The 25,598-nt window shown below is 36.9% G+C and overlaps 1 protein-coding gene across 2 annotated transcripts in view; it reads right to left on the reverse strand.

Moving 5' to 3' along the window:
* The window catches only part of KCNQ5 (potassium voltage-gated channel subfamily Q member 5), a 571,663-nt gene that overhangs the window by 243,273 nt on the left and 302,792 nt on the right, over positions 1-25,598 (reverse strand). The window lies entirely within an intron of this gene.

Raw genomic sequence — 25,598 nt, forward strand, 5'->3', positions numbered from 1 at the left:
GTTTGGGATCAGATATCTAATCTAATTATTAATAGAAATTTGATTTCACATGACCTTTTGTAGAGCTCAGAAAGTTACATTTGGATGATTAATCCTTATGACATCATGATAGGCAAAAAGTGTTAATATTTGGGTTTTCCCCTTCCATGACATGGCCCTCCTCCAAATTATGAAAACATATTCTTAGAATTCAAGACAGATCATGTTAGATTGGATTCTACCACTCCAGCCCTTGGAATTCACTTCCCCTCCAATGCCCTCCGACACAACACAACTGTGGAAGGACTGCTCATGCCTGTGTGCTCATCACTGCAGCAGGTGTAAGAATCTTTGTCATCACTGTCACCAGGTGAATACAAGGTACAGCAGCAGGCTCATGCCACTGGAGGAAGTGAGACAGCTGAGGGGCTCTGCTGCAACCGATGGTTCCTGTGATTCATGCATGGAGACCATACGGTTAGAATTCTACCAACAAGTTGGCAATAATCAGTGAGGATTTTCTCCCTGGTTTTCAGACGATTTTCATTTTCTATTTGTGAAGGATTAGCTTCATCAACTCCATTCAGTGACTTCAGACTGTGCCTTGATTCCAAACAAGTGAATCACTGTAGAGGATGATGAAACCCTGGGTGACAGATAATCTTTTAATCAGTTTGTTTACCAAGATTGGCTGCTAGTGGCATGTCATGAAGAAATGATACTGAATATGCTACCAGTTATTGTTACAAACTGCTATCAAGACAGATTTTTTAAAAAAGCAGTAAGGGATCAAACTTCTAGCAGGCAAAATTCTTAGTTTTTCTTAACTATTCTTGATTTTTAGTGATGCGGCTTTCCAGGATCCTTGTTGAAAAATAATTCAAAAGAAATTTCTGTGATATTCTTATACTAATTCTGCTCCTGAAGGAACAAAAGCAATTTTTTTCATCTTTTTTGGAAATTTGAAAAGGGTAGAGTTTTGAATAAAAAGATTGTACAAGAGAGTTTTAAATAAAACACTATTTGAGAGGGTATAGCATTTTGAAAAAAAGGGAAGAACTTTTGTTCTTCTTACATGGTTAAATATAGCATTAAATTGATAACTGTTTAAAAAAACAAATTTAGTTTATTGGGGGAGGGAAAGGGCAAGGGAAATGTTATTCTTGCTTCCCAGTGTAATTTTTGTGGGGGCAGCAGCTAGTTTTATTCCCGTAATGATTTATGAAAAAGAATGGAAAGAGTGATTTATTAACCATTGCAGAAATGTTCATTCATGTGTTCATTCAGTGCAAAATTTTGGCACTTTCGAGCAAAAATGTCAAAATTGAATGTGATCAAATATTGACTTGAAGTACATGTAAAAATGCGTGTAATATGAAAATGTTTAAAGTTTAAGTTAAGTTAAAAATTTTCTCTACAGTTTATAATATTGGCACTACAATGTGCATATGGAGTATAAGCTCAGAAAAATGTTGCATTTATTGATGTTGATGTTTCATAATCTACTTTAAAGAAATGGGAGAGACACAAAAGTATTACAAGGATATTAACAGCTGTCCTTGTCCACCACTTTACATGGGAGGCTCTGTTTCAACATGGTGGATCCAAGGGTCTTGCTCCCCTTAACATGGTTGGAAATGCTATTTGCCACATGTAATTCTATTTTGCACCCTTTGGCCTAGACCATGAGAGCCAAAAGCCACAATATCTCCAAAAGAGGAAATAATTTTTCCACTATTTATATTTTCTGCGAGACAGCACAGGCAGATGATTTATATAATGCTGTAGAAAATTAATATTAGTTGCAAGCCAGACTCAACTTTCCAGCCTTCAGCATCCATTTGAGAAAGCCAAAGATGTTGTGTCTGAGCTTTAATTTTAATTGTTAAAAATCAGTGTTCTTTTCTGCTGTTTCCTGAATGAATATAAAAAAATATGAACATTGCCAATCAAGGAACAGTACTTTGATTCTGATCCAGTAACAATACTAACCAAAAAAGAGTGAAAAAATAAAAAAAGTATTTTCCAGAGAGAATGGGGCTCCAACAAGACAGTATATGTGCATTTGTTTGCTGTTTAAAACTTCCTTTGATCCACAAATATGCTTCCCTCCTATCCTAAGAAATTTCAAGGAGATAATACTGTTAACATCAATTAAAGTCATCATATGTAAAATCTTCATCTTCTCTTTATAAAATTCAAGCTCTTTCAGGCTTTCCTTTATGAATCTATTTAAAGAAAATGATAATGAACTCTTGGCATATGTTAATCTATTAGTACGACAAATAACCTAAATACTGAAATATATAGATAATAACTTCAGGAAAATTTTTTGAAAATATAAAACATACATTACTTGGGTATGGGTTTAAGTATAGAAAAATACTATAAAATCAATGTCCACTTTCTTTTTTCTTATAATACATACCTTGAGAGGAAAAATTTATACTAACTGTAAACCCATTAAAAAGAAAAAAGAATTTTTTTTCTTTTCCTTTCTCTCTGTTCCATGAGAGAAAGGAAGCCAAAACTGAATAAAACAGTTTATATGTTAATCACAGAAGATACTCAGTGCTCACTCTGCTTGGGGAGTCAGCCAGAAGATTCGGAACAAGTTGTTCTCATGATTCTTAACTGTGAAGTATGGTAACGACAGGTCAGTTGGATTTGTAAGCTAGCTGGTTTTAAAAAGATCTTGGCCATTTGTGAAGCCAATATATTTTCCTTTTCTTAGCCTCATAAGAATGACCTCAAGGAACCTTAACACATTTCCTTCAAATTTGTGCTATTGTTAATCAAAGTTCACTCCAGCAATTATTTTAAAATTAAGTTTTGACACAATGAAATTTGACCCTGAGTTGGTAGGAAAAGTTGATAAATTGCTTTCTAAACTGATGTGGTGCTACATTAATTGATTTTCTTGTTGTTCTGGAAAACTTCAGCATGTTAGCAGCTCTCCATAACATTTTATAATTGGATCCCTAAGAGTTTCATGAAACTGTTTTTAAAATGTTTTTTAAAAATATTTTTACTGTATCTAAACTGTACAGAAGCCAAAGTTCTAGTTAAAGTGTTCTGTAATTGCTTCTAGTAAAACAAAAATGAACTATAAACTCTCTATCTTCATGTCACTTATCTGTATAACTTTCCAAATATATATGTCCTCTTTGGCTGCAATCGTAAGTCTCATCATTTAATATTTGACAGAATAAACATGGCCATTCTTGACAGACATGTTGACTGATGGACGGAGAGATATAGATAGATGCCATGAGATCTCTTTATAAGGTAAATCAACTTTTTTTCTGCCTTTTGAAATGCACAAAGATAAACAGATAATGTTTCTGGATGTGGTGCAGTCAATTATATCTATCAGAATTAAATTTCATACTAAGAGTAAGAAACCCTTCAACACTTCCATTGGTATTTCATTAGAGATATTCTGCTGAGCTTTAGATATTTCAAACCAGCGGCTAAGAACAGACTTAACACCTCTAAAGTAGTTAAAATGGAAAATGACCTATTAAGTAAGCAATAAGTCTTGCTTGTATCTCCGTTACGTTTATCAGTCCAAACTCTGCCCTTCTTCTATATAGTCTGAATAAATAATTTTGATGATGATAATAACTTTAGATACTCCAAATTTGGCGTGAAAAGAGTAAATTAAAAACTGCCTGACCTCAAATTTGTAATGTGAAACAATGCCTATTTCATATTCAAAGCTCAGGAGAAATAGCATGTTAAGTGAAGCATATATGTTAGTTTCAATGTTAGAAAAATTGTTTACCTTTTCCCCCTGTACATCATCTTATTAAATATTATCCATGAAAGCCTACATAGAAGGCCCTGTGAGCTCAAAAATACAGCTGCAGTTAATACTGAGGTTCAAAGGCTACTGTGGATGTTAGTCATCTAGGGATATGGTTAAAATAATCACTGGTGGAAAACTAAAAGTGCAAAGGCTAGGAATATGGAGAGTTGTGAGACTGCCAGACTGGAAGACCATCAGACTCGAAAGTCTGGGGACTGGTCATGATTACACAACTCATTGTGAAACTCTCTGTACATTCCCTTGCTGGTCTTTATTATCATAGGAGGAAAATGAGAGAAAGGAATCTTCCTCTCCTATATGTTGTAAATGAGATAAATATTTGAGATACTTTAAGATTTCTGAATGCAAGTTGTTCAATAGTCAAGTTATAATTAACAGCAATATCAAGCACTTTACCATTAAACAAATCCATAATTATTTCCTTGTCTCCTAGCTTTTTCAATTAGATTGAATGTTAAGGCAGAGAAGAAATAAATGTGTCTTTGGCTTCTTAGAGGAAATAGTTAAATACAAAGTTGTACAAAAAGTTTTGTAGGCTTTTGATTTTTCTCTATTTTTTTCTACAAATTAATGCAAAGGTTTTCCTAACCATTACATAAAAACATAGCACTTCTATAGCAGTCTATGATGTATTAAATAAGCAGTAAGTCTTGCTTGTAACTCAGTTATGTTTTTCAGTCCAAATCCTGCTCTTCTAGGAATTACAGTGTGTAATAAATATTATTTGATGATGATGATGTCTTTAAAAGATATATCATAAAATCAATGGGGAAAGGTGCTAATCTCATCTATGTCAATTACATTATTTTTATTCCTCTTAATGGAATCATCAAGTAATTTGTTTAAAATGTAACACTTCATCTGAGAGGCACAATTGCTTTAACATTGTTGTGATCGTTTTTTGATGAACTACAGGAACACATATAGATGGTTTTTCATGTTAATATGAATGCGATGTATGTAGCAATTGGTTCTATAAAGGCTGTTTGGAACTGTTTTCTCTTGAACAGCAGTGGTCTTATGGATATCTGCATGACCTCTGCTGAAGTAAAATACTGTGGTTCGTGAGAAGACATGACCTTTGGATACAGCTGGTCTAGCCCTGGCTCTGCTGTGTCAGTGAAAGTGAAACAGTTACACGGCAGTCCCGAATCTCTGTTTTCACTTGGTTAAACGAGGGTTACATGTACTTACTTGCAGTGTTGTTATGAGAATTAAATGAGATTAAATGTTAAAATTTGTGAGTGGTCAATATATGTACTTCTTTTCTCCTCCTCAGTCTCTTAAGAATATTCTACGCCAGTATTGCAGAATAAAGAAACACGGATATGTTAATTTGTTTGATATAATCATTCCACAATGTATACATATATCAGGTGGGGAGCGGTGGCTCATGCCTGTAATCCCAGCACTTTGGGAGGCCGAGGCGGGCAGATCACTTGAGGCCAGAAGTTCAAGACCAGCCTGTCAACATGGTGAAAACTTGTCTCTACTAAAAAATTTAAAAATTAGCCAGGCGTGGTGGCATGCGCTTGTAGTCCCAGCTACTAAGAAGGCTGAGGCAGGAGAATCACTTGAACCCAGGAGATGGAGGTTGCAGTGAGCCAAGATTGCACCACTGCACTCCAGCATGGGTGACAGAGCAAGACTCTGTCTCAAAAAAAAAAAAAAAAAAAAAAACATGGACACAGGAAGGGGAACATCACACACTGGGGCCTGTCGTGGGGTGGGGGGAGGGGGGAGGGATAGCATTAGGAGATACACCTAATGTGAAATGACGAGTTACTGGGTGCAGCACAGCAACATGGCACATGTATACATATGTAACTAACCTGCACGTTGTGCACATGTACCCTAAAACTTAAAGTATAATTAAAAAAAAAGAAAAGAAAAAGAAAAAAGAAGCACATGCTTTTCCCTTAAATTTGTAGGAAATTATATTTTTTATAAACTCATTTCCCTTCAAATAATAAAATGACTAAAAAAAGCATCTTGAATGATCATATTGTTATAAGTTTTTTCCTTGTATGTTCAAAGGACATAATCTGATATGAAAAGCCTTCACTAATATAATTATTTCACATGAGATATCAATAGTAGCAGAATATGAATTTTTTTTGAAAGGATGAGGGCAAGAGAAAAATAACTTAAGGGAATAAGAATCAAATTCTGTCCTCAGGAATTTGAAAGCCTCAGCATCTATTTTGGAACTTGTGGCTTTCAACACGCAGCAATGAGGAGAATGGGTGACTTGTGAAACATCCACTCATGTTCCAATGGAGAAAAACATGATCAGTGCATCCTTTTTGAATGGGCTTTATTTATGGATACAGTTCTCAGAGATCCTGGAATGTCTTTGCTCTGTCCTTCAGCTGCTGGTTTGAGGTAGGCTGCCACAGGTTGGTGGCAGGTTTTTCAGAGATTTTCTCTGAAGCAGTTTTCTTAAGCCCATGAGGAAAGGCCAGTGACACAGAGGGCTGTGAGCTGTGTAAACATCTTCCTGCTAATGTCCCAAGTGTTTAACAGTGGAAGGTTTCAGTTTTAGTTACAGCACTATTTCCCAGGATTAAAGGCTCAAGTTTGAATTCAGTTAATGACAAAATGATTCACTAGGAGGTAACTTGTGTGAGAGACAGGCCTTTGTCTTGTTCTCTGCTGAATGCCTTAGAGTAGGTCCTGAAATAATATCGGGCATGTAGTAGGTGCTCAATAAGTATTTGTAGAGAAATTTGAATGAATACTTTTTAAAAAATTGACCTTGATTTGTTTGACACTCTGGTGCATGAAATTATTAGAAACAAAAAATGTGTGATGCCTTTTATTATGTGTTGACCCCAAGATAATCTTACCAAATCTCACAAAATGTGGCAAAAGAGGGTATAAGAAAAAAAATCTTAGTGGAAAGTTAAGTATTGAATGCAATAAAGGAGACAATACATAAACTAATAATATTAATGAATGCTCATTGAATATTTACTGGAACCATGCAATGATCTAAGTGGTTTATCTATATCATCTCATTAAATAACAGCCATATGTTGATGTGTGAATCAGGCATTATAGATTAGTGGTTGAAAACAGACTTTGGGGCTAAACATTTTGGGTCTAAGTTCAGGCTCTAATACTTTCCCTGATAAATTCAGGCAAGCTGTTTACCTTCTTGGTTTCTAAAAGTCTTTATCTGTAAAAAGTGGGAAATAATACTTTCTGCCTTATACAGCTGTTGTGAAGGTTAAATCCTAGAAGAGTACTAGGCATGTAATATCTGTCATTCTCTCTCTTGCTCATGCACAGTGCCTTGTGCAAAGGAGGAGCTAAATCTTAGCAGTTATTTTGTGTTACTAATATCATTCCCATTTTACAGATGAGAAAACTGATGCCCAGAGAAGTAACTTCCTCAAGATCACACAGCTAGCAGCTATTGAAACTAAGGTTGGAATCTAGGTAGTCTGAGTACCTTTTGCTCTTAACCTCTATGCCACTGTGTCTCCTCAAATGAATGTGCTGAAAAGGTATTTAACTCACTCTTAGTAATAAACTACTCCTAGAATTTATGCAATAATTTTCAAATGATAATTTGACACTTCTTGACTAGAATATCATTTTGAAGATTTCTGATGAATAAGTACAGGTGTTTCTGTAGGTTATTAATAAAAATATGCTATTATTAACCCAGTTGCCTGATTAATTTTAAGAGCCAATGCACTAGAAAATGATTGCTATTTTCTGCAATTTAGGCTTCAAAAATTGTTAGTAACTAAAAATAAGCCTCATCATAGAGAGATCAGCTTTGCATTCATTTGACACTAGCAAATTCTTTATGTTCAATTCCCCATCTGAAGTGATAGATCCTCAACAATAGCTTGTAGTTTAGGATATATTTATGCAGATTCTGTATGGCACAAGGAAGGGCACGATCATCTTTCAGCGACTGTATAAGAGGCGGATGCTTTTGAAAAATGGTTGAACCACACATTTAATTTAAAAAAGGGTGAGAAAATAACATATATTACTAACAGAGCAGCCTACATTTAAGTAGTAAATAAAAATAAATTGTGCTTGTTTTAATGTTGAATTGCCTTTAGTTGCATCAATGGTATGATCATGAAAAGGATAAAAAAAAGATTATTTAATTTCCAAATCTCCTCTCAGAGCGGTTCAGCTTTGTAAGTTTAAACAGTTTGTGAAATCTAGCCAAGTATGCCAAATACGGCATAAAGTGAAAGACAAACTTCAAAAAGGTGATTTTTCATTAAAAACTATAGCCATTTTTCTTCCTGAAATCAGCCAAATAGGCTTATCCAGATAGATGCAGGCCAAGGTCAAAGTGAGAAACTTTTTGGTAAGTTAAACTGGACATGTTAGGTTTAGACACTGCCCCTACCGCAGTCACTCCATATCACCTTAGAGTCCCCATAGCACCACAGTGAACATGGGAGGAGAAACTATTTTAAAGAAACCTGTATTTCTGCTCAGAAGGCTCAGATATTTTTGAAGCTTCACTTCTGTATTCAAATTTTCCCAAAATAATCTGAAAAGTTAAAAGGCAATTAGTATACTGAAAGCAGAATTTCTCTGCCACTGAGGTTATGCTTTCTTTAATTCTTTTATCTGTCAGTCTCTTTAATTTTTTATCTGTAGCATATATTTTTGAGTCTCCTTACGTCTACTTGGCAGGTACAGAGCTAAGGTGTCAAGAATTATTCCACTTCTCAATTTTTACATAGAGTAATCATACAATTCTCGATGCATGTTTGGCTATGTATGGGGGCAATTACTGATAATAATATTAACATTAATTTATGCAGAATAAGAGAAATAGGTTTAATTTGGATACTCCAGGTCAGTGAATAACATTTACGTATTTAAAATGTGTGATTCTATAAATGGAAAAGAAACTCTTATTTAGAAATAAATCATAAAATACTGTTTGGTTATATATAAGGCAAAGCAACTTTTTGCTAGATATTGTTCTATCTCTCTGAAATCTCTCCAGTAGAGAGCCTTAGCACCTCTGTTACCTGCCTCCCTGAGCTTCAGTCACATTCTTAAAATGGCAGCTCTGGCCACAGGTTCTCTGTAGGAGTTACTGTTTTAGCAGAAAATGCCCTTCCCCACTTATGGGTTGTGTAAACTCTCTCACAGCCTCTCACAGGCATGGTATTTCAGACATATGCCCTTGCAAAACAACATTGTGTTTGCTCAGAACACTTATCTAAAGTTGTATTTACACGTTCATTAATGAGGTAATCTGATGAATAACTTTTCCCTGCATTAGACTATAAGAGGGTCAGAACAATGTTGGTTTGTTTCCCAACTTTATCCCAAGGAGCCACAGAGTGCCTGGCATGGAGAAGGAAACCAGCAATCAGTAGTGGAGAGAGAAAAGAAAGAAAGAAAGAGATGGGGAGAGAGGAGGGGGTGGGGAAGGGAAGGGGGAAGGGAAGAGGGAGGGGAGGAAGGAAGGAAGGAACGAAGGGAGGAAGGAAGGAAGGGAGGGATGGAGGAAGGAAGGAAGAAAGGGAGGGAAGGAGGAAGGAAGGAAGAGAGGAAGGCAGGGAAGGAGGAAGGAAGGAAGGGAGGGAGGGAAGGAGGTGAGGAGGAAGGAAGGAAGGGAGGGAAGGAGGAAGGAAGGAAGAAAGGAAGAGAGGAAGAGAGGGAAGGAAGAAGGGAGGGAGGGAAGGAGGGAGGGAGGGAGGGAGGAAGGAAGGAAGGGAGGGAAGGAGGAAGGGAGGGAAGGAGGAAGGAAGGAAGAGAGGAAGGAAGGAAGGGAGGGAGGGAAGAAGGAAAGGAGGGAGGGAAGGAGGAAGGAAGGAAGGGAGGGAGGGAAGGAGGAAGGAAGGGAGAGAGGAAGGGAGAGAGGGAGGGAGGGAGGAAGGGAGGGAGGGAAGAAGGAAGGGAGGGAGGGAAGAAGGAAGGGAGGGAGGGAAGAAGGAAGGGAGGAGGGAAGAAGGAAGGAAAGAAGGGAGGGAGGGAAGGAGGAAGGAAAGAAGGGAGGGAGGGAAGGAGGAAGGAAAGAAGGGAGGGAGGGAAGGAGGAAGGAAGGAAGGAATGAAGGGAGGGAGGGAAGGAGGAGGGAAAGAAGGGAGGGAGGGAAGGAGGGAAGGAGGGAAGGAGGGAAGGAGGAAGGAAGGAAGGAAGGGAGGAAGGGAGGAAGGGAGGGAAGGAGGAAGGGAGGGAAGGAGGAAGGAAGGAAGGGGGAAAGAAGGAAGGAAGGGAGGAAAGAAGGAAGGAAGGGAGGGAAGAAGGAAGGAAGGGAGGAAAGAAGGAAGGAAGGAAGAAAGGAAGGAAAGAAGGAAGGAAGGAAAGAAGGAAGGAAGGAAGGAAGGAAGGAAGGAAGGAAGGAAGGAAGATGAGCAGGGCTGGGGAGACTCTCCAGACAGATAAGATTCAGGCCAGATTAGGCAACACCCATCCTATGCATGCAGATAGAAGGAAGCGAGGTTAAAAAATAAGCAGAAAAATAAATTTAAAAAGAAGGCAAAAGAAATAAAATTGAGGATATTAGACAGGGAAAGGGAATTAATAATCACTGAGATCTATCTTAGTCTAGGTTCTTTATAAACATTTCGGTCTGATGACCATCTTATGGAACAGGGTTTTCTGAATCTTTGTTTAATAAGACCCCACTCGACACTAATGTCCTTCATATTATGCTGTATTTTTTTTCACTCATCTAATTTTTTTTGTTTATGACTTAATTTTAATTTAAAATTTTTTTCCACAGGGAGTTATAGCATACAGATAATTAACACAGGTTATCATGTGCGAGCCATTTCTCTAAATACTTTGCATGTATTACCTTATTTAATCGTTAAAACGACTTTACTGTTATTCCGCCTTTACCAACAGGGAACACTAAGGCTAAGAGTTACAGATCTAGTATGTGTGGAAGCCATGACACAAACACAGGTAGACTCAAATTCAGAATGCTTGTGCTTAATTGCTACCTGATACTGCTTCTTTGTAGAACAAGCAGATTATTAAGCAATCGAAGTGATTTGTCTGAGTGTCTTTATTATTCTGACTAAAACGGTTTACTAGGACATACACATTAAAGCCATCTCTGTCCCCATCTGGTAGTGTTGACTGACAGCTGGTAGCATCCCAGAATCCTAGTCACACTGGGCCTGTCTTCCTATTGTCCCAGTGATCGCATCACCAGTGACTGGAAATGACTGTTGCAGCCCTTGCTGGGGCATGAGTAGGGCTGGGGAGACTCTCCAGTCAGATGCGATTCAGGCCAGGTTAGGCAACACCTATCCTGGGCATGAAAACAAGTATCAGAGCCAGGCAAAAAAGTTTCCTGCTGTAATGTTAATAATTTGGCTGAAATAATAACCGTCTCAATAATAATGCATAATGATAATAATGCATAATGATTCAGTTTCCTTTGGTAGACATTGTCTAATTATTAAATCTTCTTTTTGGGAATGGGCAGGCCCTTTCTTGTTCTGCTTCAAATCTCTACCTCTCAATGGGAAATTAAGGGCTGAATTTGGGGTATGATTCAGAACATCAAAGAATGTTCAAGCTTAAAGAGTGCTTGGAGGTCGTGAATACAACAACCTCATTTTATAAGAGAGAAAACTAAGGCCCAGAGAGGCATTTTAAGAAGAATGAATATTTCTTTCAAACCTTAAAATGACTCAGAGAGAAAGACACCATGGAGAATAAACGTTTTTTATGTGCTGCCTTCACATTTAGTTACAAAACAGAGAAAACCAGTAGGTAAATGATTGTCGCTATTAATCTTTCTACTCATTTTTACATTTTACTCATCTTCCATAGACGTGAAAAGAAAGAAATGCCTGCTCTCTGCTAAGGGAATATGTGCTCATGGGGCAGCCAGGGGCCAAATACTAGTTCAGCTGGGAGATGTGCAGGTAGGTTTATGTGGTCTGTACCAGACATACTCTCTGATTTATAGGCTTGCATCAAGTTTCAGTAGATAATAAGGCCTGATAAGTATTTGTTGAGTGAATGAAAGACTGCATAAATTAATCAGTGGGGAAGCATACACGAGGCATCTCTCCTCTGAGGTGTATGGAATAGGCTGGAAGAAAACAATTTACGTACGTGTTCAGGGAGGCAGGTGCTTAGTGGAGAGGTGTCTTTCCAAGGGGGACCTGTTTGTAAGTTGAAGAAAAAGTTTGGAGGCTTAGGATTTAAACTAGGACAACTTCTGGAAAGAAAGGATGCTTGACAGAGTTGGAAATCCAATTTCAAACCCAGAGTAAGGGTGTCCTTTACATTTCCCTAAAGCAGAAAAGTGTCTCTGGAGAAAACGCATGGGCTGGAACTGCAGACTTACTCCGAGTGGAAGGAGAGCCCCCAGCTGTGGTGGGTTGGCAGTCTCCGCTCTGCCTATCCCTTCTGTCCTGCTTGCTTTGTGATGACCCGGGAGCCTTGCCAGCTAGTGTCCCTGAGGGACTGGGTTCAAGCAATCAAGTGTGCCAGAGCCTAGCCGCTCCCCCTCAACCCAGCTTCCACCCGCTCGCCAAAAGCACTGAGCATTCTGTAGTGCTCAACGAACATCAAATTGACAATATTGGCAACATTTCCAGACATGTCAAGGCCTTGTTTCTTAAAATACAGTCTCATATATGACAAGTGTGGTAGAGGGTTAATGAGTTTTTGCAAGTTTTAGATATTGTATGTCTTACAGTAGAGCACGAAATCTGTTCTGGGTCTGAAACAGTATTACTAATGTTAGAAGTATTTAACGTTTCTTTTAAAATACTTAAATCACTTGAAGTTTCAATTATGTATAACTTTAGGCCAACAGCAACAACATCCACATTTCTCTAGCATACTGTAGCCTTCTTTTGTTTATGTCAGTTTTCCCCATTTGACTATAAGCTTCTTGATGGTAGGAACCATGCTTTATTTTTTTAAAAAAGCTTTCTTGAGGTATAATATACATATTATAAAATTCAATGGTTTTAAATGTACAATTTGCCGGGCGTGGTGGCTCATGCCTGTAATCCCAGCGCTTTGGGAGGCCAAGGCAGGTAGATTGCTTGAGGTCAGGAGTTTGAGACCAGCCTGACCAACATGGTGAAATCCCATCTCCACTAAAAAATTATACAAGAATTAGCCGGGTGTGGTGGTGCATGCCTGTAGTCTCAGCTACTTGAGAGGCTGAGGCAGGAAAATTGCTTGAACCCGGGAGTTGGAGGTTGCAGTGAGCCGAGATCATGCCACTGCACTCCAGCCTGGGTGACAGAGCGAGACTCCATCTCAAGAAAAATAAATAAATACATAAATAAATGTACAATTTTATGATATTAGCACATTTACAGAATTGTGCAACTAGTACCACATCTTTTGAAATCATTTCTATCACTCCAAATAGAAGTCCCCTGATCATTTGCCTCCACTCCCATTCCTACCCCCCAGGCTTAGGCAACCATGAATCTATTTTTTTGTCCTACTTATTCTTGAAGACCCAGTGCCTCAGGAAATGCTTTAGTTTATTAAATTAATGTCTTAATTAATTAATTAATTAGTTACTAGGGACACAGTGCTCTCTGCTCATGAAATCCAACTTTTCATTTGTATGCCAAGTATTTTAATCTGGTATCATCTCATTTCATCAGAACAACCTTATAAGGTGGTCAGGGCAGGGTGATAACGTTTTGAAAATGATAAAAACAGACTTAGAAAGAGTGAGTGATATGCTCACATTTCCCAATTGTAAGTGATGAAGCTATGCCTTTTGACTACATAGCCAGTATTAACTCCATCATGGTCAAATTAGGGTGATAGACTATTGAGAAAACTTGGGGTCTACATAAATATATTTGGACCTTTATGTAGAACTTAAATAAAAACTCCCATTATCTTTAACCCTGAATTGATTTGATGTAGTAAAATAAAAAATTTTTTACTTTAAAATGAGGTTTACACATGCAATATAACAGAGAACTTAAAAGAGTAACACACATGTTTCTCTTATTAATTGGCAAATTTGAGAGCACGCAGCTTTCTGAGGACTTCTTTGTGTGGCTGATTGTTCAATTTTGTTCTTCATTTTGGGAGAGGATGCGCAATCCACCTGCTTTTACATAGCCAAATTGATATAGGAAAGAATTATTGAAAGGCTTACAGAAGAAGAGAAAATTACTTTTTATTGAAACATACTTTAACTTGATCAAAATTACATTTATTTTGGTAATGTGTGCTATATTTTACAGACGTATGCTTCTGTGGTAGAGGCAAGCATAACTTTCCTTTAAATGTGGTTCTGGTGGGTGCATGCCTGTGAAGGTTTGTTATCCTGTCCCTCAGGGCAGATTCTTGCTGGTTCAAGCAAAGGAAGACATAGTTCCTTGCCTGAAGTAAAATGGACTTCAGTTGGCAGCTGAATTTGTCCAGGACTTACAGAATACCATACAGGAGCAAGTCCTGCTTTCCCTGGATATCCAAAAAAATTGAGGAGAGAGTGACTATTAAAGAACTTTAAGGCATCTCTGGGTTCGTAAAGCACTAATTCCTTTTTATAGAGCATTATTTGTAAATTACTACAATAAAATTTTACTTTACTCTTTGAAATCCTCAGCTCATGTGTGTAATTTATCAATATGAATAGTTGTTTTTATAAGTTAGCTATTTTGTTTGTACTCTCAGCTCTCTGGAGACGCATATAGCTCCAGTTACAGTTACAGCCGCAGTTCTATCTCAATTATGCAAAATACACAAATGAAAATGTGAGAAAATTACAGAGACAAGCAAATCCATGAACAAGAACACATCTGTATGATGATAATGTTAAGACAGAGTCAGAGAATTTGAAGACTGGAAGTCATCAAGCCCAAAGATGAGAAAACCAAGGCTCAGAGAAATTGAATTACATGTGGAAATTTAAGTTGAGGAAGAGGGAGGTAAGAAAAAGATTTTGACAAAAGCCAAGAATTTGTTACATAATTTATATTTTAATGAGTTAAGTACATTAATTAATTTAAAAAATCAGATAACTGAATTATAGAATACAAAATATAATATTTTCTGTGGTTATAATTTCAGTTGTAAGAGACTGGAAAAATGATACATTTATACATTTAAAACTTTGCATGTGATGCATTTTAATACAACATCTAATTCTATGCTATCTTTCCTCATTTTAGGAAAACCCCTCACTTAGATCTTTAAATTAAATTTAATGTTAAAGTTGAAGTGTTTAATTTTTCTTTCATTCATTTTCTAATTAATTTTATAATAAATATTTACTGAGTGTTTGCCATGAATCAGGCATCGTATTGTGCTCTGAGACTAAAGCCAGAATAAGTCAGATGAGCTCCTTGCCCCCACAGAGCTTTCACTCTGATGGGAAAGTAGATCAGGCACAAGAAAATAAAAAAGTGAGTAAAAATTTCTGATAGTGACATGAAGAAAACAAAAATGAATAATGGGATAGAGAATAGGTGGGTAGGTTATTTCAGATGAGATGATTAGGGAAATTATTTCTCTGATTTTTTGGGTGACATCGACTCTGGTTGACTCTGTTTTGGCTGTGCCAAGTTTGAGAAGACTCTAAGGCAAGTAAGTGGAAATGTCAGAGAGGCTTCTAGTTGTGAGTCTGGAGATCAGAGAAGCAAATAAAAAAGGGCATTACCAGAAGAGATGGGATTTGAAGACATAGCATTGACTGAGACCACTTAAGGGAAATTATTAAGAAGCCTGAGAAGGGTTCTCCTAGGAGAGAAGAGAAAACCTGGAGAGTGTTGAGTCTTAGAATGCAAGAGAAGAAAGCTTCAAGGAGGCTGATCTGGAATGCTGGATTCAAAGCATGGAATACTGCTTTGAGGTAGAGTGAGAGGAGGGCAGATGAGATGCCATTGAATTTGGTACAGTGAGGATTTTGAATTTGGCAAAAACCATTGTTTCATTGAAAAGATGAGAGTGGAACCTCAGTAGGAATGAATTAGAGTGAATGGGAGATGAAGGAAGTGGAGACCATCCCTTTGAGAGGTTTTGCTATAAAGAGGAACAGAGAAATAGGCATAAGCTGGATGAGGATAACAGAGCCAAGGTGTTTGTTTTGTTTTTAAAGGGATATATTAGATCATGTCAAAAAGCTGGTGAGAATGATGCAAGAGAAAGGAAACAACTAATCATGCAAAGAAGAGAAGATTTGATGCAGCTGCTTCTGAGAGCTGGCAGTACGCTTAGCAGGGGAATGAGGACCCATTTGAGATACATGGTCATAAATTTAAAGGGATACCAGTCAGCATGATTACGTGATTTTCCCAGTGTTTAGTTTCTCAGGCACAAGACAAAGATAGGACAAGGCTGGCTGGGTGAGGTGGCTCACGCCTGTAATCCCAGCACTTTGGAAGGCCGAGGTGGGTGGATCACCTGAGGTCAGGAGTTCGAGATCAGCCTGGCCAACGTGGTGAAAACCCGTCTCTACTAAAAATACAAAAATTAGCTGGGCATGGTGGTGGGCGCCTGTAATCCCAGCTACTTGGGAGGCTGAGGCAGGAGAATCGCTTGAACCTGGGAGGCGGAGGTTCCAGTGAGCCAAGATCACACCATTGCACTCCAGCCTGGGTGACAAGAGCGAAACTCCATCTCAAAAAAAAAAAAAAAACAAAAAAAAGATAGGACAAGGCCAATATATGGATTCAGTTAAAGTTGGAAGTTTTGTTGAGAAAGGGGATTCATTGCAAGGGAGTGTCATAGTGAAGGTACATGGAATTTGTACTAGTTAAAAGAAGAAAGTGAGTACCTGAGTGAGGTGATGGGTATTGTCAGTGTCATTGCATTCGAGGTTTCAATGGGCCAAAGGTTTGGTGGGATTGGGGACACTAAAGTGAGTGTTGCAAGAATAAGAAGTGAGATGCTTAAAACCAAGCTTTCGGAGTTGACTGACATTGTTGATCAGTGCAGTGAAAAAACAGCTGAGCTATACAGGCCATGAGAGCGCAGACAAAAGAGAAAGAGCCCCTGTTACCAGGATGGAGTACTAGGATTCCTTCAGCATAGGACTTGTCCCTATAATTTGGGAAACACTTAAAGATGAGTTTTGAAATTAGGGGATTCCTGCAAAGATATGGCAATTATCTAAAGCACTTCTGATATAACAGCCAAAAGGCCAAAGTAAAGATCACCTTTGAAATCTCATTGTCACTAAATAATTTTGTCTGGGGATCTATATAATTTACTAATTGTTTGACCATGGGCATTTTATTGTTTTATTGAGCTACACTTATAAATGTAGGATATCACCACCACCACCGTTATCACACTATCACCACTGTCATCACCATCATCACCATTATCATCATTACCACCACCACCATCATCAACATCATTATCTTCCTTCTTACCATTATCATTGTTGTCATCATCAGTCATCATCACCATCATCGTTGATATATGTAGGTTGCCATAATTAATTTAGGGCCTTTCTATTGGCTCTGCATGGAACACTCTGTCCCTAGATGTATGTTCAGCAGATTATCTGCCTTCATTTCAAATGTTACCTCCTCAGAGAAACCCCGTAACTCAAACTAAAGTAGGATCTCCATGTCTCTGACATGCCTTTATTCCTTAAACACCCAGTTTTTATCTCTTCTTCTTCTTATTTACAGATAGCATCTCTCTTTGTTGCCCAGGCTGGAGTGTAGTAGTGTGATCATAGCTCATTGCAGCCTTTAACTCCTGGGCTCAGAGATGGTATACATTTATTTGTTTACTTGTTTAATTACATTTATTTGCTTGCTTATTGTTTGTATAGCCTCTTTCAAGAAAAAAATTCTATGAGATCAGGGCCCTTGCCTAAAACTAGAATAATTATTGGCTTATAGTAATGATAAATCAGTATTTGTGAATGCAAAGGTAAACTGTAAAATCCTCTACCAAACAGCTACTATTATTATTAGGAGGAGACACATGACCTCAATGTAATCAAATTAAAGAAAGTAACAATTTATAACTCAAAGAAATGCAATTGATTTATACATCGTATTTTTGCAGCATGATTTTTACTTATTTTTTAAGGATCTCAAGATTTAGGTTTATGGAGTGGAAGACAAGTAATGGTCAACTCACTAGAGCTAATTTGAAACAATCAAGTAGAATTAATTACCTGTGACAGATACTCACAGCGGAGACTGAGCTAACACGATATGGTTAGAAGCAAGGTGCAAATCTCCAGAAGAAAAAGGGTGCTGCCTCCTAACCTCCCTCATCCCCTCCACCGCCAACAGACTGGGAGGTTCATCCTGTAAGAATTATGGATGGCATCCCGCCAGAAGCAAAGGCATAATCCTTCAACACATGATAGAAACTAATCAGATGCAGACAGAGAAAACATTCCGGCCAGGAAAGGCTAATCTCATGGGGCTCCTTTTGGCTCCTATCTATAGTTATCATAATATCTCTTAAGGTAAATCCTAATGTAATTAAAACTTTTAAATGCTTAACATGGTAAGTTCTGTCCAGAATTTTTTTAATCTGAGCATCTGAAGGTGATTTTAATTTATCATACTCCAAAATATATTGGCTTATTAAAAATTCAGATTTTTCTCCTGTCCTGGTATTTTCTTGAGGGTTATTACTCAAGAATGACATTGAATTTGTTTTTCATGTTCAAACCTGTTTTAAAGCGACATAATTAATGTTTTATAAAAATCATAGTCAATTGGCAGATATATTCTTAGTTGAGAAAGAAAATGTTAAATGAATTTTCAAGAAACATTTTTCAGGCATTTTCAGTTTTAGTATAAAATACAGCACAGAAAAGCTGACAATGCTAACAAATAAGTCATAAAGTAGATGAGTTTCTTGAAGTGATAATAATTCAAAAAGCAACATTACAAAAACTCTCTCTAATTTTATACCACATATAATTTATGCAGGATATAGATGCACTTTAAGCTACCGTATATGAGATGATGTAGGACAGGGCGTCCAAAAATGCTAATTCCTAGGCTATGTAGGTCTTAAAATAGCAGATGATCAGGAGGATCTACATGAAAATAAGTTATAAAATAACAAGTATGGGAAATTGATTAAAAAAAGAATAACAGCTTTCTCTTACTCTCTTTAAAGTTTGTTTTTAAAATGAAAACTATGTAAGCATCTATTATAATTTTAAATTAAGTGTTTATTTTTGTCAAAGTGATACGTGCATATCATTGAGAGAGGCACGTAGTTTCCTGGTCCCAAGTCAACTGCTTTCAGGTCTGATTTAAAAAAGAAAATCTAAATAAGATGCCTATTTGCTGCTTCTCAGTTATTCAGGTTTAGGCCTCATTTATTGTCTTCCTATTAGGAAGATGAGGATGTAGCTCCCTTTCTCCTTATTTACCTGCCACGCTCATCACACACATGCATACACACGCGCACACACACACACATTTTTTCCATGTCCCAGCTCTCACTCACCCGACAGATTTATAATTCATATTCAATGTTTCTATTATTAAGACCTTACAAACTCCATCCTCAGATAAGCCAACTAGTGAGAAGAGTAGATGCTAATTGGAAGCTCTGTTAGCTAGATGGGCTTTAGGGCAATCTGGCTGGGTCTTTTCATGAGGAACTCCCCACATCCCCTCTGCCCTTATTTTTATGCAGTCAGGTGTTTATTCTTGGGCTGCAGATTCCTGAGAGAAGGCTGTTCCAGTGCCTGGTGGGTGTTTTGGGAGTCAAGTGAGGGAGAGCTTACCCGTAATGTATTAACTTTCATTTTACCTGCCTGTTTTCAGTCCAGTATTCCTCCCTCAACTGTAGCCCTTGGGGACTACAATCTGGAAGCTCTCTCTGGCAGGCTTTCCAGAGAATCCTCCTCCAATTTTTGCCAAAGTGTGAGGCAAAGTGTGAGGCAATTACCTCGCATGCAGAGTTGGGAAGTGGCCCTGGGTGTCTAAATGCCTCTTAAGGAAATTTACAAGAAGGCTTTTGTTTTAGCCTCACTTCACTTCCACTTCCAGAGGTGCCTGGAGCCACTAGTTCCTCGCCTTTTGGTCTGCAATATAAATCAGGTTTCTTGGCTTTCCCACCTGCTGACTTAGGATTTAACTTTCTAGGTTCTGCTAAGTCAGTTACCACTTGTCCATATGCTTTCCAGGTTTGTTTGTGTTCCCTTTTATTTCTTGTGTCCTAGTGATTTAGGATCTTTAAAAGACCTCTTTATATTCATTTTGATGTGGTTTCAGAGGGGGCTCAGAGGCTAATGTATGTGTTCAACCCACCATCTTTAACCAGATATCCTGAAATTTGATTCTTAAAAAAGTGATTCAAATAGGAGTCAAGAAAAATATAAGTTTTCATATGAGGTATTCTAGTAGTAATTTATTATCACACTATATTGGCCAACATGCTACAGATTCAGAGAGACAAATGATGTAATAAAAAAGTAAACTTTAGTTTCAATAAAATATGAATTCTATTATTTTTTAGAAGAAGTTCTTTGTCTATATAAATCATCTCTTTAAACACAAACTTTAGTATCCAGTTAAAGTAGGCAATAAAAGATATCAGGCATGACAGAGTCTGTATGCTTTTATACAAGGACCAGACAAATACCTAATTATATGAAAGTATAGCTCAATTCTGCTGTAATAAAAGTAAACCGTAGTCAATGATGGCCCAGTAAACTCTAGAAAGCAGAGGTTAGCCAACAAATGTAAAAGTTCAATGTCCCTATTACTTTAAGTATGACTAACAGTGATTAAAATAGGAATTACATGGTCATTCATTCCCAAGTGTCTTTTCTAATGTATTAAGACACAGGACAGCTTGAGATAGCAGATTTAATTTAAACAAGTAAACCAATGGTTTACTCGTTCATTTATTGCCTTCAATCACTTCCACAGCTGGTGCGAACATTTGTTAAGTTTTAAATGAACAGAAGCCAAAGTGTGTTGCAGTAATTAACTTATGAAAGCAATTAATGTAAGCAACATATGTATGCACATTATCACGCAGTAGTGCATACGGTTAATTAAAGTTTAACATAAATTAGATCTATTTAACCTTATTTCAAGGATCATTTGCACGGTTTTTTTTTTTTTTTGGTAAAATGTCCATATGTCTTAACTAAGGTGATTAACTACATCATGTTAATGACCTCAAAAAATTAGCTAAAGCCTCTTGGTTTATTACTTAGTTAACAGCAAACATGGCACAAATGCTCTGTTTGTTTTCAACATGATTTAGAAAGCCAAGACTGGCTAAAATGCACAAAAGCCAAATGAAGGATCAGTCTTTCTGGAATTAAGAGGTATGTTTTACATTTAAAGAAAAACTTCCTTTGAAGTTTTAAGATAATAAGACATAGTTGCTCCTTTCAGATGAACCTGCTTTTAAAAAACATTTAATACATTAGTGGATATCTTTTTCTCTAGGTTTATTTATGAAATCCTTCACCAATGAATTAACATTGTGGCAAATATGTGTTAAGCTCCTATTCCAAATAAGGAACACTGTTCAGCTCTATGATGAGACAAAGGCACACTTTTTTTTAATTAAATATGACCTCTGCAAAGATGACTTAAGAAAGCTTAAAAAATGGTCATTCATAAAATGGGACAAACACTAAACAATAACATCAAATGTAAGAAAAGGAGGAGAGCACAAATAGTTACCAGTTACTAGGAATGAGCATCAAATCTTACACTAAGCTTCCTGACAGTTATGGAATAAAGAAAAGTTAAATTACGTAAGTTTCATCTAAACAAAAAATGAATAAAATGCAGTCCTTGTTCTTGATATTTCCTGTCACAAGACTGTGTTTAATATTAACAGATATCTACCTAATGGGCTTTTTGATATTCTTTATTAATTTCATCAACAATTATATCTAACAAATTGTATACATTTTAAATTATCCTGGGTAAAATGAGCATTTTTCATGTTCTGGATTTTGCATGTTCTTACCTTGGACCATTTTCCTCTATCCAATAGTTTAATAAAACTTCTGGTTCAAACTAGAGTACTTTATGTATTCCATTGGCACGACTGCAAGCTTATAAATGGACAACTTTGCAGTTTAAAGCCACATGAAACACATGAAGTTGGTTTTGCAATTCCAAAGACAAGGTTCTTAATTAATATATTTGGGATTTTAATGGATAAGAGACTGTGCCAGATATTTCCATGTGCCCAGACAACTGAGAGTGCACTTTTTGGCAGTCACTTTATGTGCCTGTGGGAGGTTTAGGGAGTGGGCAGTTCATTGTCCATTTGGTCTTATTCCACCGAACTTTTATTTTTTTCTGTTGATTAACTGACAAGCTTTCAACTCCTCTCTTCATCCACATCAACACGGTATTCAATCAGTAGTCACTTTCAGCTCAATCCTACCAATATAAAAGGGATCTTAGTTTCAGTACCACATTTTACAAATCAAACTTCTTAATGCATTGAGAAATTAAAAGACTTGTTTATGGTTTTACAGCTAGTTATGAGGAACCTCTGTTTTGGTTCAGCATTTATGAGGTTAGGATTTTAAAATATGGTTTAAAGGACTGATTAATTATATAATCATAGTGATCTCTCTATACTTCTGTACACATGACTTAAGGAGTGGGAGCTAGCCTTAGGATGCTTTGTGAGTCTTTAAATACAGCGACCAAGTCTTACTTATCTTTATATCTCTAACACCCAGCAGAGTGCCTGGCACAGAATGTTTAATAAATCCTGGGTGGTTGAGTGAAGAGTTAATGAATAAAAAATGAAGAGCTTATGGGCACCTGCAGAGTAGAGAACTGTGCTAGGTATATTAGCATTTACTCTAATGTCTAATTTCCATAGGAATTAGATTAAGAATTACTTTTCCTCATAGATATACATAGAGACATATTAGAGTCTACTCCATAGCTCTATCTATATCTCTGTCTACTTCTATCCATCTATGTAGCTAGCTAGCTAGAGATTTGTATTTCTAAAATAAGGCTTATTTAAAGAAAGAAAAGAAAATTTCCCGTGCTACCACAGATCCAAAATTTATGGGGCCTTCTGCTTACAATCTCTCATACTAAAATTAATTTAAGTGAATTTTCTTTAAAAATTTATAGAGAGGAAGTGGTTAAAAGGCTAATGGAAAATTATTTAACTCTAAGATTATTCCTATGAAGAAAGGATTTTAGTACGAATGTAACCCAGGTAGCAATTATGAAACACATTGTAAGGAATCGACAAGATTCCTTAGAGTTTTGGCAAAGAGTCCTTCCAGCTGCATATAGTTCCTACATCACTGGGCATATTTTAGAACCTTTGTTTTTCTAAATTCAAAGAGTACTCAATAAAACATCTGTCTAGTATAACTGGCTAAAAGCAAAGTCATATTACTGATTTAGCCAGTTAAATTAAGAGTAACAGAAACCAAGAAGTTCAGATCTGTTTTGTGCCTAAGGACCTGCCCCATGTTAAAGAGATTAACATGAAGGCACAGGTTTCTTCTCAGGTAACCTCACCTGTCTGCTTTTAATAGAGACAACACTTTTGTTGCTTAAAGAGTTCTCAAGCAGTACACATTTCTAAGTATGTAATTTTTCTATTTTCCCTCTTTTTCATGTATTTATTCTCCAGACTAAGCTCTTCAAGGATCACATGTTTTTCTTCCTGTAATGTGTAGAAGGTGTTAGGTACAGGAATGGGAACCGATGTTTCTTGAATACTTGTTATGACCAGGAAGAGTGCCTAGAGATCTGTGAGTCCAGAATTATCTATCTTTTGCCAAAACAAGTGAAAAAAAATTTGTATTGGTCACCTATAAATGACTGCAAATTTATACCAATATGCTTAATTAATACAATATAGAATGGTAAATTCAATAGAATCTTAGAAAATTCGATGAATGGAAGCAATAAAGTATGTAATGCCTTAAAGAAAAATACAGAGTATGGTTGAGTTGGTATTCATATTACTTATATCATGATCTTCAAATAGTTTCTTTTCCCACAGTAGGAAGTTAGATTTTCTTATCTACTTACCCCATTTTCTCATTTCTCTAGATTGATATGATTCTGTTGTGAGACACTGAATTTATTTAAAATTCTTATTGGGTTCATCTCATTGTCACCTAGATTAGGCTAAAAGCTGTTGTTTGTAGAAATCTCTAGGATCTCCAAAGTCATAGGAGAACACATGACAAAAACAATTCATCACAAAATAAGAGATGACTTCCTTCTCTGATTTGTAGTATAAACAAATCAAACAGTTTTCCAAAGTGAGATATGAACAAGTCATATTTTCTGAAAAAAATATGAAGCTTGTCATAGTTGAAATATTTGAGAAGCTCAGTGGGACTTAGTCCAAGGATATTTGCCACAAATTAAAACTTCAGAATTTGGGTTGTAAAACTTTTAGCATTTCCACATGGCTAATAAAGAATCACTAAGTACTACTGAAACACCTATAAATCCTCCCCCTCATCCCCCAGTGGGCCAAAAGTTAGCCAGTTTCATAAAATTTAATTCCTTGTGTCAATGTTTTGTGAGGCTTTTTTATTTTTTAGATGCAGTCTCTAAGTGTTGACTCTGTGTAAACATCTATCAAGTATTAAGAATGATTTGTTGAACTTAAAAGAAGAGAAGTCACCATGGTAATGAGAAACTTGTTGGAGCACATCGTTGTTCTTACAGGATTTTCAGCAAACTAAAACTCTTATCTTTCCCTTAGAAATATTATATGAAGAGGATTTTAAACATTCACAATTACAAGTTTTTTTCTTCAAATAATTAAATGAAAAATTCTAAGGAATATTAGTGTTGTTGGGACCCCTTAGATATTGCTCATTGTCTTTTAATAGAATTTTAAGCCTAGGGAGTCATTAGGTGCCACTGTTTACATCACCAACTATATGATCAGAAATAATGATCATCGTTAAAAAGTATACCAGCTTCTAGAAATTATAATAAAGTGCCAGATAGAGAGAAGGGAAATGGGAAGAAATGAAGCTTTAGCAGACAATTGTCAACAGCTGTTTTCCATAAATAATGTAAGCCTGCTAGTTTTTAATGCAGTATAACTTTTCATGAGCTGATTCCTTGCAGCAGTAATACTAATTAACCTTTTAAAGTCAGTTTTGTATCCCAAACCAATAAAATTCAGTGGGGGCAGAGCAGTTTATCATCATCTCTGGTAGTTCATGGGATGAATGAGGGTGGACCCCTGAAGGCAAAGGGGTAAGCAAGCACTCAGCCTCAGCTCTCAATTCCCTGCCTCCTGACAGCTGAGGAGAACAATTCTGGATCCACCTGATGCTGAGATGCAGCCTCTTCTGGCTCCGTGCTATTTTTCTCTCGTTCTTATGTCATTTTCACAAAGGTAGATAGAGTAATCTTTATCCAACATTAAGTGGACTGCATATCTAAGTTTCTAAGTGTAAAACTCTTCGGTAGCTTCTCATTACATTTCATATAAAATGCAAAGCCTTTGTCTTGGCTTACAAAATTCTCTACAATTAATGACTGTCACCTTCAGCAGCAGCTGCCCTTTGCCCACAAGGTTCCCATTGCATCTCCCTCAGATTCCTAGAACTACTAAACAAGCTCCTCCCTCACACAAGTTGTTCTTTCTACCCAGAACAATCCTTCACTCCTGCCTGGATGGTGCCTGCCAATCTTTAGATTTCAACAAGCCCACTTTGTTTTTTACCCCTGCTGTTGAACATATTTATTTTCTCCCAAAGCCTTTATGAGTTCTGGTTATGTATTTAATGAGTTATTGTTTTCTGTTTTGTATCCCCAGTGTATTATATACTCCTTACGCCCAGGAACTGAGGCCATATTTCTTAGAATATGTCCAGAAGAGCAAGTGGCACATACTG

The sequence above is a fragment of the Nomascus leucogenys genome, chromosome 3, assembly GCF_006542625.1.
Source record: "Nomascus leucogenys isolate Asia chromosome 3, Asia_NLE_v1, whole genome shotgun sequence".
Taxonomy (NCBI): domain Eukaryota; kingdom Metazoa; phylum Chordata; class Mammalia; order Primates; family Hylobatidae; genus Nomascus; species Nomascus leucogenys.